General features: G+C 28.8%; 2 protein-coding genes across 2 annotated transcripts in view; one reads left to right on the top strand and one right to left on the bottom strand.

The window, feature by feature from the left end:
• lute overlaps positions 1 to 12,120 on the bottom strand; it is a 38,524-nt gene extending 26,404 nt beyond the window's left edge. Inside the window, exon 1 of the mRNA XM_065515587.1 lies at positions 11,447 to 12,120. The gene's annotated coding sequence lies outside the window, so the exon portion shown is untranslated. The remainder of the gene's footprint in view (positions 1 to 11,446) is intronic.
• Positions 1 to 18,650, top strand: part of Brf (Brf RNA polymerase III subunit) — a 79,424-nt gene that overhangs the window by 30,226 nt on the left and 30,548 nt on the right. The window lies entirely within an intron of this gene.

Raw genomic sequence — 18,650 nt, 5'->3', positions numbered from 1 at the left:
ATATGTCTTATGAATAAAAAAAAAATATGACCGGTTTTTATTATTTTCTATTAATTTTGTTGACTTTTAATAATTCGAATAAAAAAACCGAATACTAATGGGAGTCACTGTATGTACTTATACAGTTCGTCTTCTTTCAACTCACGCTTTTATAACAATAACACACATCTTCTCAACAATATCGTATAATCGTACAAATAAATAATAAAACAAAACTACGGTAATAATATTGCATAATTTTGTGTTTGTTGTCGTTTTTTTTTTGTATTTGTTATTATTACATTTAAATTTCACATTAGCGACAAAGTCACCGGGCTACAAATCCCACAAAAAACACTTACTCTCAGTATCAATTAGTAAAACAATAGGTGTATTAAAATTTTCTTTCTTTCTGTATATGTTGCACAAAAAGTGGGAAATGGTTAAAAAAAATATAACATTGTTTTTAATTATGTCTTAAAATATGGGAATTTGAAGTGTAAATCAAACTAATAAAATAATAATTTATTTAGTTGGCATGGCATGCTCGACGGCGCAAAGCAATTATTTTAATTAGTACAAAATTCGATGGCAACTTAAAGTGTAACTTGTTAATTGAACAAATGATTCTAATGTGCAGGTTGAACTTTTCAGGTACAGGGAAGAATCCATATCAGCATGCATAGAAAATTGTAATTTTCCCATCTGTCAGTTATAAAAAAACTGATGCACAATGTTTGCGCCAAAAACTCTTTACTCTTACCTAAATATATGTATGCATGCATATTTTAACATCAAGATCATCGCCCTCATGTTGCGCCAAATCTTTATTCAATAATTTCATAATCATTATAGAGTGAATGACTGTATAATGATTACATGAATACAATGGAAACTTTTTTTGAAAACTATATTCCGCAATTTTTGTTTTCAAAAACATGACATTTTACTAAATATAAAGTGTTGGAAAAATAATAGGGACAATTACTTTCTACTAAGCAAAGTTGGCTACCGTTACCGCTAAGCAACAGTACCTTCTAAACTACCATTTCAGCACAACTACAGTTAACGCTAATAGTCCTTTACCGAAATAACTCCCATTACCGCTAAAATACGGCTACCGTTAGCGATATTCTAAAAATAATTTGTAATATTTGTTTAACATTTTAACTCAGTATGAAATTACCGTTGTCATTAAAAAACCGTTACCGAAATAACAGGAAATACCGTTACCGCTAATTCACTGTTACCGAAGCAATATTTTATCGGTAGCGAATAAATTAATTGAACCTAATTAATTTCGACTCTACATGACTACCAATCGAATGCTTCTAAAGGTAGGGTCACACAAAATGCAAATATTTGTTCAAAAAAGCGTAACCGCTATTTTTTGCACAAATTTATTTGACGTGTTTACTCTTATTTTATTTAGTGGTTGCGTCTTTTTCGTCAAATATTTGTCATGTGTGACCCTACATTAAGAGAAATGTAAACTTTTTCATAAACTTGATATGTATTTTACTTTTAAAATTTCAGTAATTTATTTTCGGAAGATGGCCTTATATGGGAATTATGACTAATTATGGACCGATCGCTATGAAATTAGGTCGATATCTATATAAATTAAACATTTATGACCGATAAAGTCCAATTTCGGTAGGACATTTGTATGGGTGCTAGGTGAAATAATGGACCGCTTTTAGCCAGTTTCAATAGGCTTCGTCCTTAGGTCGAAATTATATGTATCAAATTTTATCAAACTATCTTCAAAATTGGGACCCGTATTTTGCGCACAAGGTTTACATGGACAGCCAGCCAGACGGACGGACGGACCGATTCTGAGTCGATCGTGTGTTAGATAAATATTTTTGGGCGTTACAAACGCATAATACCCTCCCCACTATGGTGGTGTAGGGGATAAATAGTTTCCGAAATTAGTTGTTACATTAAATAATTGATAATTGTGAAAACTTATTAAAAATAATAAATCTGTTCATTTCTGATTGATTTTAATGATGTTTGTTTTTTATTCGATATTAAACATTATGACAATAGTTTATGAAATTCTCAAAAAATACTCCACGGGAGGTTATAAATAATCTAAAATTGGAAATTAGTTCTCAAACTGTTAGCCGTAGTACAAAGTGGTTGCCATCGCCCCTCGAAAAAACTCTTATTTCTAAAAGAAACCATACTGCTCGTATACAATTTGCCAAAGAACATATAAACTGGTCGATACAGAAATGGAATACAGTTCTCTTATCGGATTACAATTTACAAATAAGACTGCCAAGTTTGGCGGTGTCAATATTATGATGTAGGTCTGGTTTTTAGGTATGGCAAGGTATGGTTTCCATTCTTATAATAAAAAAATACTATGACTTCAATCGGATATAAAACCAAAAGAACATATTCAATTCAATATGACCATTAACCCAAGTACAATGCAGTTATTGTAAAACAAAAACTTCATACACAACAGCTAAGTGTTCAGAATGACCGTCAGTAGGTACTCGAACCGGGGTACAAGAGAAAGGGTAGTCTTAGAAGTTCTATTTTAAATTATAGGATATTTTTCAATTTTATAAAGATGGATGTTGGCCATTTAAACATTTTCTATGATTGTTACACAGAATATTTGCTAAAAAAACTGTTTTCATAAAATTGTGCAAGAGTTGAGTTTTATTCGTGCCCTATTTGTTCAGCTTCAGTCAGATATATATTTTCTATATAATCTCAAATACATCATCAAAACCGTTTCTGAATTAATTAATTGCTTTACTTATTCGACTTTCTATGTCGTTTTCTTAAATATATTAGTTTTAAGTTAAACAAACAAATTTGTTGTCTGCAGTATACATATAATCAAATTAATTCACAATAGATTTCCTGCAACTTCTCTCTGATTATACAATCTAAAAGGTTATTTCAACATTATGCTCCCCAAAACAGGTGGCATAATAATTTACCATACATATCTAACGTATATACTTATCTACTGGTTATTCATCTTGTTGTGCAGGTAACTTTTCTTAACCCAGTGATCTATATAGCAATAATATAGTACATGGAAATCAATATTGCTTACGTTATTATCTATCTTAGCAGAAACTAGGGTTGCAATTAAATTTATTTAAAATTATTCGAATAATCGAGGAAAATATATTTTTACTAGCGGATACCACGCGTATGCTAATACGCTAAAAACATGAACATATATTGTTTATTTGTTATAAAAAGGAATTTTTAAGTAAAAAGTAGATTAAATATCCATTTGAATTTAGAAGGACAAGAATTCCATTTAATTTAAATTTTGGGTTTTTAAAAAGTACCAAAACTCGGTTTTCGACAGTTTTATCCTCTTAAAAGTACAAAAATCAAAAGTACCACAAACCGGTTATTTTTTGCATAAATGCAGATTACCTTTGATTTTTGGTGGTAGCTTTATTAGTTACGGAGATGTTACCCGTTTTTACCAATTTTTACCCCCTTAAAATTCGAATTTCCTAAAATCCTTTCTTAGTGGATCTACACATCGGAAGAAATTTTAAGAAAATTTATTTTTTCGAAATTTCAAAAATGGGAATATTCGAAAATCGGCTTCACGAATGGACCGAATGTACATAATGCAGTATTTTAGGTGTCTAAAACTAACTTCTCAAAATTGCCTTTCTAATGAAACCGGTTTTGAACTAATCGGTTGGATGGTTTTAGAGTCTATATGTAGGTAGAAACATTTTTTGTGTGTTTATATGTAAAAGATTTGAATAAAAAACATTTTTCAATTTAGAATAAACAAATATATACAATTAATAATTGTCGATTAATCGAATAGACGAATAAATTTATTTTCAAGTTAAAGTTTAAAAAATAATTCATATAAACAAAAATTTGGACATACAAACGGAAACCATGTGACTTCTAAATACAAAGCAATAAATAGTTTCGTCATATAATAGCGTTAAAATGATTTTCCAATTAATAGTAAAGAATATAGATATAATATATTTAATCAAATACCTGACAAATTTATTGAATCATTTGTTAACAAAATTTAAAAATTTACTGGTTTTAAACATATATTATTAAATTATTCGAATAATCTTTTTTACTCGTTATTCGTTCGATTAATTGTGGAAATTATAAAAATTAATCAATATCACATAAAATTATAAATTTATATTCGATAAAAATAAAACTCGAATAATTGACATACCTAGTACTGACCTATTCATAACTTTGTTCGTTCCTTTCAATCAGTTTATCTTTGAGTAATTATTGTTAACTAAATGAACCGTTAACACAACTATGCAACTAAATTATGATTTACATCTTAACACTTTATTATATTAATGTAAAATTTTGTATGGAACACTACTGCACCTCTCGTTAATGTATTTACAAATACAATGGGTTCATTCATTCATTCATACATATGTATGTTTCTAGATACTTGTGCATGAAAACATTGTAAGAAACTGCACATGACAACATTGTAACAACAACAAGTGCCCTTAAGATTTTCATCATCACCAACTTTATTGAAATTAAGTTTTGTACAATTGGTGGAAAAATTAAATGAACACTAATATTTCGTTGAAGAGGAGGATTGTTTAAACATAAAATATTTCTAAAATAACCATTTATGTATCTAATAATGGCCACAACATAATTTTTCATTCCAAGTTATTTTTATACCCACCAACAAAAATATGGGTGGTATTGAGTTTATCATTCGGTTTGTAACATATTGAAATATTGGTCATAGAACCAAAAATGTATTTATTATGGGTCCTTATAAATTTCTATAAGACTATTTAGTTATGTCCGTCCAACTGTCCGTCTGTATGTTGTTGGCACTAATAATTATAAATCGATATACTAAATTTTATGAAAATCGGTCTATAATCCCATATAAGGATCACTTCCGAAAAACACATTTACCCCTATCGCGAATCAATATTTCTCATGAAATATGTTCCCTTTTCCCATTTTTCGTTCATCTACTTTGTTCACGTGAAAAAAATTCCCCAACATGGGAAATTTTTAGATGGAATTTTGTAAACAATAAACATCTGTTACGAACAAAATCAACTACTGTGAATGAAAAGTTCTGGGGAATTTTACGATAGCAATTTTCCCTTCGAGGGAAATGGATATTTCATGGCTACATAAATTTATAGTATCCTTTTGGTCTCACCAAATACATACGATCTCTTACGCTTCGAGTTCAAGCATCATCTCGGACATGTAAAATCATCTTTCAAAGTCTATCGGCTTCAATTCAAATGGTTCCCAATTTCTCTGCTTTTGGATGAAACCAATGATTTTACAAGCTCTTGTTGAGTTTTAAAACAATCTTCATGGAGTAATGCCTCCAATTATTGGTCTTCAAATTTTTTTTGGCTGGCCTGGGCAATCTTTTTCTTTCGTGTCAAACTCACCACTTCTGAACCGCACAAAACATCTCTTGCTCGTTGAAACCGATGAAACACATTCACCATACGCTTTGTTGAGCAATCGGAGTTCTTCAGCGTCAAATTTTTGTTGAAATTAATGAAATAAATCAAAACTTCCCGCATATGACGATTCGTTGGTACAAAAATCGACATTTTCGAAGCAAAAAAAAAACTTTGTTGTTTATACTATAATGTTCAATAGCTAAGTGAGAATAAATGACAGATATTATTCCGAGTTTTTAAGTAATACATATTATAAAAAAGGAGGCGATTTTGGCCTTACGTATGTCGCCGTATCACGCTCAATCTCGTCGACCGATTTCAACCAAACACAAAGTAGGTATTGGGACCTATATGATTGATATTAAGTTTGGTTGAAAGGCAAAGCAGGCACATGGTTCGCTAGTGGATCATATAAAACTAGCCAAATCGGTTGATAAATGTTTTTATATAAAACGCACAACAATTAGTGCCCGAATATAAGACTCTTATTTGTTATTTTTTCGTTTTTTCTTGCTGCTACAAATCATCATCACCTATAAAATTGTATTTTTGCAATAATGTGATTTTAGGAATTTTGTTATTTGTTTAATATGGTTTTTCTGCAAATCATTTTTTAATAATTATTTTTCAAGAAATGTTTAAAAAAAAGTCTCTAATGACTTGTAAAATAAGTTTCAAATAATGATTCAACTGCAGTTTTTATTTATATTTTCGTTTGCATTGTACTCATATGGTGTTATTTTTTTACTTTTAAGTTTTATATTCTGCAATTCATTGTTGTACATTATGAATGTGTAATTTGGTTACTAATTGAAGGGTTTTTTATATACATATATCTTTAAAATTGTATAATTGTGTTAGAATGTAACACATATAAATTTGCAATAATTTTTTTGAAATGTTGACAAGTAATTAATGTTTGTTTACTAGTTGCTGCAAATGTGTTGGGGAAAATATCAATTTGAAATGCTTTGATTAAAAGTAAAAAAAATAATAATATAAAATAAAAGGAATAAGTGAGTTGTGTAGAAGAAGCAGAGGCTGCAATCTCCACTTTTTTTTTATTTTCTATTTTATATGTTTTTATATATTATATGTTTTGTTTCTCAGTATTTCAGAATTAAATAAAGATATGAAGCAAGTTTGAACCATAGAGGTTTTTTGCCAAATGCGATAAAAAGTTGGGAAATAGCTGTGTTTGCTTTAACCAAATGGACATTGCAACGTTTGATTAGCTCCAAAATGAATAACAACTACACAATTTTAGTTTAAATTAAGGATATTCAAAGTCAAAATTATAAGGTCACTTACTTTTTGTTCTGTTTATCTAATAATACAAATAATATTTCTTGTTTAGTCTATCTTCTATATATATAAAAATGAAATGGTCCATGTATGTAATGTCATCACGTGAGAACGGCTGGAGCGATTTGGCTAATTTTTTTTTACTCGATTCGAAATTTTCAGGAGATTGTTTGTAAAGAAAAAAAATCAAAAATTCTGGGTAAAACTCGGAAATTCTTTTTTTGTGAGTCCAGTCAACTGTAATAAAAAAGCTCCCTAAAGTATGCAGTACAAATTTAGTTATTTTATTTGCAAATAAATAAGAACAGGCTGGTGTGCGTGGGTTGGAGAAACTTGAATAACTAACATTAGTAAATGCTACCGGGCGAAGTTTATAATACAATTAATTTAGTTTAGTGGCTCTTAAAACTGTTAGCGCTTCGTACAGTATTTGAAGTCATTCTTTAAACTTTGCGAATTTCGATGAGAATTTTTATTTTTACCTTAAATTTCGCAATTTTTCGTATCTCTAATTGATGTTCGAAAATTTATCCAATAACTTTTTTCATGTTTAGACAAATCTTTTATTGTGTCTCAAATTAAACAAAATAAATGTTAATTTTTACAAATTAACAATTATCTAGCATTGTTTAAGGATTTAACTAAAAGATGAGAGCAAAGGATCCCTATCTGAACAACGTTTCAGCAAAAAATATTTCAGTTAATAGTATCAATCAATACTATTTGTATTTTTGGATAAACAGAACGAAAAGTAAGCGAACTTATAATATTGATGTATAAATCAAGTATAAGTTATTTGGTGGCTTCACTAAGTTGATTTCAACATATGTATACGGACAGATGGGTATGGCTATATCAACTTCGCTATCAATAACGATCCAGAATATATATACTTTATGGGGTAGTAAATATTAGTAGCCAATGTGTCTTTAGGTTTAAGAATGATATTTAAGGTATTTATAGACGGCAATACTGAGTATTAATATTTGTCAAAAATTTTTGTATTAGATTTTCAAAAAATACGTATTATTTTTTTGATTTACGGTCGTTATTCAAAATTTGTTTAAAACAATTCAAAAACTTTTTATTTTCATATGTATTTTTAAATACAAATAAGGCAAACAAAAATATATGAAAATATAAAATAAAAATAAAGTTTTCAGAAAAATATCAATCAACAAGAAATAAAATCTTTGTAATATTTGTAATATTATCGTGTAAACAATAAATGTTTTTTCTAACCGATTTTTTGAAATACCGAATGTTTTCAATAATATTTTAAATTTGAAAAGTGTTAATACTCAGTATTGCCGTCTATAAATACCTTTAGAAATAATATTTGATATCATATTGAGAAAACGAAATTTTCGAATATTTTTTATTTGTGTAACTTGTCTTTAGGTTGGAAAATAAAATATTATACATATTAGATTGAGAAAATGACATTTTTCAAATATTTTTTTTAAATCAATCTCTAATTGAATTTAAATGTAAAATTCAAGCGTCTGTTTAGGCTTGATAAACGTTTGAAAATTATAAATGTATGTATGCTATCAAATTAATATAATTTTTAAAATGTTTGTCTTTGTGGTTGTTAGAAAATTTAAGTCATCCTCAAACTTTTTCTTATTTCAGAATATCAAGCGTAAGCGGATGTGTTAGAATTTATATCAATCTTTTTATGAGTTTATTTTTTGTAAAATCTGTCTTCTTTTTTGTTGCTTAAACATGCTTAAATTATTAATTATTTGAAAAAAAAGACAGAACATGCCAAAAAATTTATTATTTGTTTGACATTTAACTAATAAATGAAAGAAATAAAAACTCCAATGGGCAATTAACCGGCTGATTTTATTGTTTAACAATATAAATATTTATACGTTTATTTAAGCTATACACATTAATAAAATAAGTAAAAAGATAAACAATTTGAATTAAGTATTTAGTTATGTGTATATAACAAATTGCATTATTTAATTCAATATAATATGTATTTTTTGTGATGAACAAAGTTCTTGTCAACAAAAAAATGAATATAATTAATTATTCAGTAATTTCCAAATAAATAAAAGTGATTGCACTAAATATTTGTTGATGGCACAAAATAAAATTAAATGTAAATATTACTAAGTATGTGTGTTTGTATGTATACAAAGTATTTTTAGGATGAAAATTTATTTTTGTATGACAGTTTATTTTTACAATAAAACAACACAAACATAAAATTCATTAAACATTACAATAAATCGAAATTTAAATCATTTAAAATCTGATTATAGTGTGTTCAACTGATTAAACAAAAATAGAAAATTGATAAAAAAAAACTATTTTGTGATTGATTCCAAGTTATTATATTCTATATCTTTCACATGAAGACTAAATGTTGTCAGGCATGATTACAAACACAATTTTGTAACATTGCTAGAACCAGTTTATTTAAATTTATATTGTAATAATTAAAATTTGGCATAAATAATTTTATTTGTTTAATAAAAAACTGGAAAAAAAGTTTAAATGAAATGAATATATATATGTATATGAATAATAAAATTTTTTTAATCCATTTTGTTAATTAGCATTCTTTAAATCTAATCATTCGTAAAATTGTTTTACTTTTCATAAAAGTTACAATCAAAAGTTAAATTTTTTAGACGATATGGAAAGTATTCTAATACATTTTGAATTTATTATTTGTTTTATTTAAATTAAATGAAAACAAACTTGGCATGATTTTTTTGGCTTTTTATTGAAAACTTCTTAAAATTTAAACATATTTCCCAAAGGTTTCTTGTAGATTCTGCCAAGACTTGAATTTCACATTTGAATTTATATTCAGGTTATAATATGGCGAACAATTTTTGAAATATTAAGATTCTAATTTTACCCAGATTCATGTAATTAAATGTTATCGGGAACAAAATATGTGTATAGTGTTAAGTCTGAACAAAGTTTTTCATATATGTATTTTGATCCAAAAGTCAGTATCAGTTCAACCAATTTGTTAAAATTTTGAACAATTAAAGTTAGCTACTAGCAATAACCATTTGTGCTAAATTTTGTTCTAAAATTTGAATTTGGTTAGACCCATTTTCATTACTAAACATTTCAACTCCCGTCTACAATAGACGGGCGGATATAGCTAAATCGTATTAATATTGTACTAGGATCGCCTGGTGGTCAAAATTCGACCACTAATAACAAAATTATACAGTTACTTTTGAGTATACGCAAAAATATTTTTCACGTTTGTGTAAACGTGTATTTAGATGTGCATAAACATGTTGTTGTTGTTTTTCAACATAAAAAAATTAAAGAATTTTTAAAAAAAATTTATGGTGTGCACATCTAGAGAAAATAACCTTTAAAACCATATATGTTTCATCAATATTGGTGGACAATAACATACTTAAAAGTGTACCACAAAAAAACGTGTGGCCTCCACATATATCCAGAATATATTATTACTTTTGTAGGTCTACAACCAATATTTCGATGTGTTACCTTTTTCCCGGTGGTTATAAAAAATGATTTATGTTTCATATATAAGTTGAGAATAAAGGCATTTCTCAAATTGAGAATAAATTTACCTACATGTTGAGAAAAATATTTCAAATTATTTTGAAATCATTATCAAACATTTGAAATATAATAAGATGTTTGATTTTAACTAATTCTTAATTTCAGATAAAAACTGTGTTTTTACTGATAACGTTGATATGTAAGGACATATATTTATATTAGTTTTAATTTTAAAATATGTACATTAGGGTATAACTAATTTTGGTGAAATTTTTGGCATACCACCACGTGATGGCCAATGTTGTATAAATAATGACGTTTTTTTTAATGGAAGTATTTCCTGCATCACTTTTATTGCACCTTCCGCGCAAATGTTGCTACATGATTTAATTCCGAATCCACATGAAATTATTGTAAAGTGAAACAAACAGTGATTTACAAATTCGTTCTAATTGAAAAGTTTCTAAAGGCAAAACAGGGGTACGTGTTACTGTTATAAATCCTTCCCACTCCTATCTTAATATTTTAATTTTCTTTGACAAATTATATAAATAATTGCAACTTTTTTTGGAAGTGTGCCGGATACTTCCCTTATTTAAAATAATCTTTTGAAATATGTCCGCAGTTATAATTAATTATAAAAACAACTTAACGAAGGAATAAAATGTATTGTATTTCGATATTATTGAAAACATTTAATGAAAAACTTTATTGCGTTTGGTGCGTAAACTTTTTTAACGACCTCGAAAAAATAATACAGTGGTTTTTCATATTTTTTAATGCTCTATTCGACTATGTTCTGCCAATTTGCATATTTGCAAAAGTTGTCAATAGTTATATCCCTAATGTACATAAATGCATGTTAAATTTATTACTTTTGTTTGCCCTCAGTAGATTTGTTTTCACATAAACAGAGATGTTCTACGAAGCAGAAAATTGTAAACAAAAAACAGCTGATTGCTTTGCTGTATATGCAATTTTGAATACAAAACTGCTTTTTAACATTTTTAGTTAAACGTTGTCTAAATATTCTCCTGGAAACAGGAAATCAAAACTTAATTATAGATCTTGACGAATTTTGATTAAAAAACCAAACTGGTTTATTAAAAATGTTTTTGTTCGACTAGTTTATTTAAATTCCAAATTCTTGCTTTTTATTTTGTATATATTAACTTACTCACCTCTTTTTTATTTCAATATTTTTGAATTAATTCCTTGCTTTAAAACGTGTAAAGAAATAATAATGATTCTTTTATAAATAAATACTTTTTATAAACAGAAATTGGAATATTTTCAACACATTTCAATTCTTTTATAAATATGTAAATACTTTTTTCGATTTAAATATTTTTTATAAACACAAATTGCTAGCACATTACACACATTTCAACGAATTCCATTATTTAATTTAATTTTTATTTCAACCGGCTGGCAATTGAACAAATTTATTTTTGTAATATTTGATTTGTTTTAAATGAATTGAACACACTTTAAAAAAACACTTAAACTTTGTCGTTCATTATTTGTTAAAACAAAAATGTGATTTTAACAAGTGTATTATTTAATTTTTATTTATTTTTTTGCGTATTTTGTTTTCACACAATTTGTTAACTTTTTTTCTTTTTTTAAATTTGTGTATTGCTTCTACATATGTATATTGAACTTCGCGCCGACGCGTCTGGTTTTATAAAATATTTCTGGGGGGAATTTGTATTATTTATTTAAAATTTTAAACATTTGTTTTTTAACCGTATTACGTTTTTTGCAGTAAACAACGTCTTTTAGGGTATTTTTGAATTGAGTATCCAGTAGTTTACAACGCAACGTTCGATTTCGTTATGATCGCCAACATTAACATGTTGCTGATATTAATTTTAACTTTAGGCTCAGCTGCAGCAGCAGCAGCACCTTATTTTACTCTCAGTTTTTTATGTGAATTTTTTATTTTTTTTGCTGCTTCTCTTATTAGTTAGTGTTTTCGTTGTTGTTAATTTGAGCTTAGTTTATAAATTTTTTTCTTGTTTAAAGTTTATTTTTGGATTTAAAGCTGGCAACAGTTTTTTGTTTATTTTGAGAGAGTTACCAAGCAGACGTCATTTTTTTGTTGTAATATTTTGGCATGAATATATTATATTGGTTTTTATTTCGTTGTACTCGTATATTTTATATTATTTCTCACCTATTTTAAATTTATTTGTTTTTTGAGTTCATTTGTTTTGCTTTTAGGTTCTTGTGGTTTAGCAAAGAGTTTTAGGTGTCATCTGTTTGTTTTATTGGATACAGGAAATTAAAAGAATTAAATGTTAGAAACAAACACAATTAAGTATGATCGATTATCGGATACTTTTGAACTTAGGGTATTGAAAAGCAATGTGGTTGAAACTTAGCCTTGTCCGTTTGTCTCTCTATTAAAGTCACGCTGGAAACGAACAGCAAATATTCTCTGCTGATCAGAGAGTATTTTTTTGCAATTTGGCAAAATCAGTCTAAGCTAAAAAAACTGAACAAAATGTACGTTCAACATTTCAAAACAATTAAAAAACAATAGGTCCTAACGAAGAGACAAATATATGGAACAAAATATATGGAACACTTTGTTCGGACTTATCTTATACATACATATGTACGAGTATAATATAAAATATAAAATTAATCAAATCGGGTGAACTAGATAAATGTATTTATACGAAATGAACAAAAATCGATGCACGTATTATATAAGATTTGGAACAGGCGATATATTCTTTGAGCGCAATATCTTCTACATATTTAACGATTCGATGTTTTGGCCATATGTTTTTACGTAAATGGTTGATGCTGCAAAACATTTATATTTGTCGACTTGATATTACTGGCATTGAACTTAAGACGGTTCCGCTGATATCTCTTTATTTTTTTTGCATATCAAATAGGATTTCTAATTTCCCGAACTTTTTCCATTCCCGGGAAACATTAAAAACATTTGTTTATTCCCTGGAATTTTTTAATACTATATTAAACCAAAAACCATTAAAGTTATTTCAAATAATCGCTCAAAATTTAATATTTAATAAATAGGCTCTGCCAATGTAAATACGCTATCAGTTAAACCTCAAAAAATGCGTAATTCGTTTCTAAAGAGAACTTTTCCAAATCCGAATGTATATAATATTATTTAAACCAATATTATTGTAATTATTTTCTCGAAATATGAGTATCACACAGAGGAAGTAGTCTTGGTTTTGATAACCGAATTTATTTATTTAAATTTTTCTTTTCCAACTGAAAAATTTTAGTTGGGGGTGACAAAATGTCTTCTGTGTCAACTGATTTTATGTTGTTATTATCGAAAAAATCTTTGGATATTATCGAATCATTCGATTGTCCCTGTTTTACTGGTAAGGTATTGTCATGTCTAAAGCAAAAACTATAATGTAGGTAGGTATTCATTAGAAATGATTTCAGTTCACCAAATTTCGGGAAACTGAGCATATAAAATTTGAGCTGAGAGTTTGACGTCAGCTCTGAACAGTTCAATGTGGCATTACTTGGAATATCTTAAGATCTCTATCCAATTCGCAATAAACTTGAAATTTTCATTATCTCAAGTTTATGTCTCAACATCAAAAAATAATATTTGTATTAAAAATTGGGTTAATATATATAATAAGTTCCCGTCGTTCCTACAAGGAGCATAGGGCGTCAATAAAATGTTTGAACAACTCTCTATTTTGTGCTAACGCCTTCACTTCGCCCCAACTCTTGCCATTGCTATTTACTTCTGTCTCAATCTGCCTTCTCCATGTATGAGCTGGCCGTCCCCTTCTTCTGCTCCCTTGCGGGTTCCAGTCTATGGCAGTTCTTGTGATGTCGTTTGGCTGCCTTCTAAGGGTGTGGCCGATCCAACGGCATTTTCGTCTCCTTATCTCAATCGATAGGATTTGTTGGTCTATTTTTCCCAGAGCGTGTGATTAGATATGGTTCTCGGCCAGAATACACGTAGGATCTTGCGAAGACATCGGTTCACGAATACTTGCATTTTCCGTATATCACGAGTGGCAGCGTTCCAAGTCTCGCAGCCGTACAAAAGGGTAGATTTTACATTGGCATTGAAGATTGCTATTTTTGTAAGCAGAGATAAAGATGGTGATCTCCAAATAGATTTTAGGCCACCAAATGTTTGACGTGCCTTCTGCAAACGATTGTCGATGTCCTCACCCGATCCCCCGTGCGTAGATATAATGCTCCCAAGATAGCAAAATTGGCTGACATCTTCTATTTCGCTTACACCTATTGCAAATAAATTCCGGGAGGTTGCATTTATATGTAAGGATTTTGTCTTCATGACATTTATCTTCAAACCTGCTGATTTCACTGCCAGCGTTACGCTTCGTATCGGAACATCAAAAAATAATATTTGTATTAAAAATTGGGTTAATTAATACGCATACAAATATAATATTATCAATAAAATATACAAATATTTATATGCCTTAACAAATCGATGACATTTTACAGCAAAATGTGTGTAATTAGTCTATATGCTATTTGAATGTTCTAGAAAAAACTTGCATTTGCATATTAATCCGCCCCCTAGTAATATATCTGTGGAAATTCCTTCGAACATATATTAATAAAAATCGGTGTAAAGAATTTCTCAAAGTTCCGTAACTCCGTAAGTTCATCAGTAAAAGCTTGAAATTAATCTTAAATTCCCTGATTTTTCTTGTAATTACCAAATTATAAATGACCCAGTTTAGTTGAACAACGTTGCCAATAAAATCTATTAAAATCTAAAAAATTGTTCTTACAAAGAAAACATTCCATTTTAGCATTTATAATTAACAATTATAAGAAATTCTTGGAACATTTAAGAAAACTTTTATTTTAGCATTTTCATCAGAACAGAAATTGCAATTAATAATACATGTTGAGCTTGAGTACAAGAGTTTAACAGCAGCAAGTGGCACTCATTCAAATATTACTTGTAAGACGTTGGTAGAGTTAGTTGATATGATTGGTATGTAACTGTAAACATGGACAAACCTTTAAACAATTCGTCTGTTCGTTTACATGCTAGTAGATTGACAATTTTCCAAAGTATTGGAAAATTGTCAATCTACTTTTTGTATTGATAATTCCCAAAGCTAGTAAAAATAGTTTAAACTACCCCAAGCAAATGAACAGAATAACTAACTATATTTGTGTCTGAAATTCAAAGTATTTCTAAAGCGTATTTTTTAGAACTTGAAATTGTAAAAAAGAACACAAAAATAACACATTAACATTTGAAAATTATTTCATATGGCCGCTTGAACGAAGCGCATTCTGGAAAATTTGTAAAGCATTGCTGGCTGTATGTGAATAACACGAACAATGTTGGCGCCAATTGTTGCTGTTTTATCAGCATAAACCAATGACTTCGATGACACGAAGCGCTATGCTGAAGCCACATCTCGCTCGGATCTATGTTATCCATATTTTCAAACAGAAATTCATTAATCATGATGCGCGAGTTTCGGCTTCATTTTTTAATAAATAAGGTCCGATGATGCCACCAGCGTGTAAACCGCACCAAATGGTACATTTATCTGGATGTAATGGAGTCTGTAGGGTCTGTTGTGAATTGGTTTCACTCCATATGCGGCAATTTTGATTATTAACAAGATTTTGCGATAAAACAGTCGTCCATATGTTGAGTGAATCGGTGACTAAATTTCAAAGTAAATTTTGATAATTTCATAGTTTTTCAAGTGTCAATCTATCCATGATGATTTGCCAGAGTATACTGATATAAATGTCAAAAAGTGTGCGCAATATGACAGTTCGTTTGACAGTTAACCCTTTGTAAGTTCTATCGGCCTTAAAAAAACCCTTTATTAATATTTTTATTAGTACGGTACATACATGGCTTAACTTTGATACGAAAACGTAAGTGAAAAAGGTGTGTAAAATTCGTATACTACATATGTACTACTCATATTTGTTTTTCTTACTAATCTCGTCATTATCTTCAGTTAAATTGCTGTTTGTTGCTCCTACTTTTAAACAAACTACATAAGTACATGCATACGAATACAAACCAACAAATACACATATTATCCTTAATACTAAACAAACATAAACTATTAACTAAATGTTTGTTCTTTATGAGCATACTTGTACGAGGGTGGTTTGAAATTTTGAAATAGAAATCTATTGAAAATCAAAATAGGTTTAAATGCTGATGTTATGAGTGGTTAGAGTGGAAAAAATGTACACACTTCTTTTAAACTGTATTTATGTTGTTACTAGATGACCCGACAGACGTTGTCCTGTCCAAATTAAAAAAATGCTTGGCATCGATTTGTGAATTTGTGAGAAGCGGTTTGAAATGGGTAAAAATAGTTAAAAAGAAAAAATAAAAACGTATTGTTGAATGATAATTTTTATTCATATAGGTTTGGGTTATGTTTGATATAGGTGTGGGTTATGTTTGATCTTTGTCATAGAATAAAATGTACATCGAAGCGTTACTGAGAGACAAAGAACCTAAGTCTGTTGTCAAAAAACTTAAAATGATCACAGATCGAGCTCCTTTTCTTGATTAAACGCTTATTGGCCATGTTATTAGCAATTTTGGATATTTTGAGGTTTTATATAAAAAATCGATTTTTGTTCAGAAATATGAGTGATCACAGATCGAGCTACTTTTCTTGATTAAACGCTTATTGGCCAAGTTACTAACGATTTTAGATATTGTGAGTTTTTATATAAAAATATCGATTTTTTGGTCAGAAATATGAGTGATTACAGATCGAGCTCCTTTTCTTGATGAAACGCTTATTGGCCAAGTTTTTAGCGGATTTAGAATGTAGACAACACTGAAATACATACTTTTAATTAGATTTTTTAATGTTCAGGGAATCCCCTTATATAAAAAATGTTTTTGCATTTTATTTGTTATGTAATTTTATTTAAATGGTTATTTTCTCGCGATCTCGTTTTCGAATTTTAATTAATAACACTCTGCTACAAAATAAAACTTTTTGACAGAGCTTGAAAAGCGACCTAGGCATGTAGGCATTTGAAACACCCTCAAAATTATGAGTTATTTTGAAAAAACTGTTTTAGGGTAGGTCGTAGTACTTTACTAACTCTACTCTACTCTAACTCAAACATTTTTATACCGATTTAAAAATTGTAAACAATTATGGATAGACAAAGAATAAAACTTTCATAAAATGTATGCATAAAATTTATTTTCCAAAAAATGGTTTAAGTTTTTATAAAAAGTTTCGCTTTATTTTTCTTACGAACATTTAAAAACAAATTAGTCAAATAGGTGAAGCCGTTTTCCGATTTTAGATAAATCGAAAAAAAGTGAGCGTAAAAGTGGCCGTGGTAAATTTTTCCTTCAGTATAAACTTAAATTGGATAACTACGAACAGTTAAACAAAAAATTAGCCAAATCGGTGTAAAAAAAGTGGGCGTGGTCAATTTTTCATTTCGTAAAAACCTAAGTTGGACTATGACCAACATTATAAAAACACATTTTTCTAAATCGGTGCGGCCGTTCTCAACTGATGCAATTACCAACGAACGACATTTCATTTTTATTTATATAGTTTATATAGATTTGAGACCTTACTATATAAGAATATAGCATTAACATTTTTTAAAAATCTTTAAAACAGACATCAAAGTTTTTCCTGTAAATTTTTATAAAAATGGTATTAGTTGCTTGGATTTTTCCGAAAAGAGAATAGTATTCCATTTTTGTTTCGACCAGTTTAAATATTCTTTCGCAAATTGTATACTGTACTGTTCAGTTTTTTATAAATACAAGTTTTGTTCACGGGGCAATAGCAACCAAGACCATCCTCATTTGTTCTGTTTGAGAACTAATTTCCAATTTTAGATTATTGATAACCACCAGGCGTGTCAGTTTTGTTTTACTTCTTTAATTTGAAAAAAACAGCGATTGCTCACCGAAACTTATGGAGAATGTGTTTCATATGTTCAATGTGCGGGAGATGGTTTGTGCGGTTCAGAAGTGGTGATTTTGACACTGAAAACAAAGATCGCCCAGGCAATCCAAAAAAGTTTGAAGACCAAGAATTTGAGGCATTACTCCATAAAGATTGTTGTCAAACTCAACAAGAGCTTGCAAAATTATTGGAAGCTACACAATTATCAATTTAAAAAGGTTTGCAAGCAGCAGGATTCATTCGAAAATGGGGAATATTGGTACCATATGAATTGAAGTTGTATATTTGAAATACACAACTTTGAAATGCTGCTTGAACGCTAATAAAAGAAAATAATGTTTTCATCGAATCATAACAAACAAACTGCGAAGCGTTTTGCTTGTCTGCAGCTACACCCAGAGTCTCTGGCTGGAATCGAACCCGCAACCCTCAGATT

This window comes from Calliphora vicina, chromosome 1 (assembly GCF_958450345.1).
Source record: "Calliphora vicina chromosome 1, idCalVici1.1, whole genome shotgun sequence".
Lineage (NCBI taxonomy): Eukaryota > Metazoa > Arthropoda > Insecta > Diptera > Calliphoridae > Calliphora > Calliphora vicina.
This window is presented reverse-complemented; position numbering and strand designations above follow the sequence as displayed.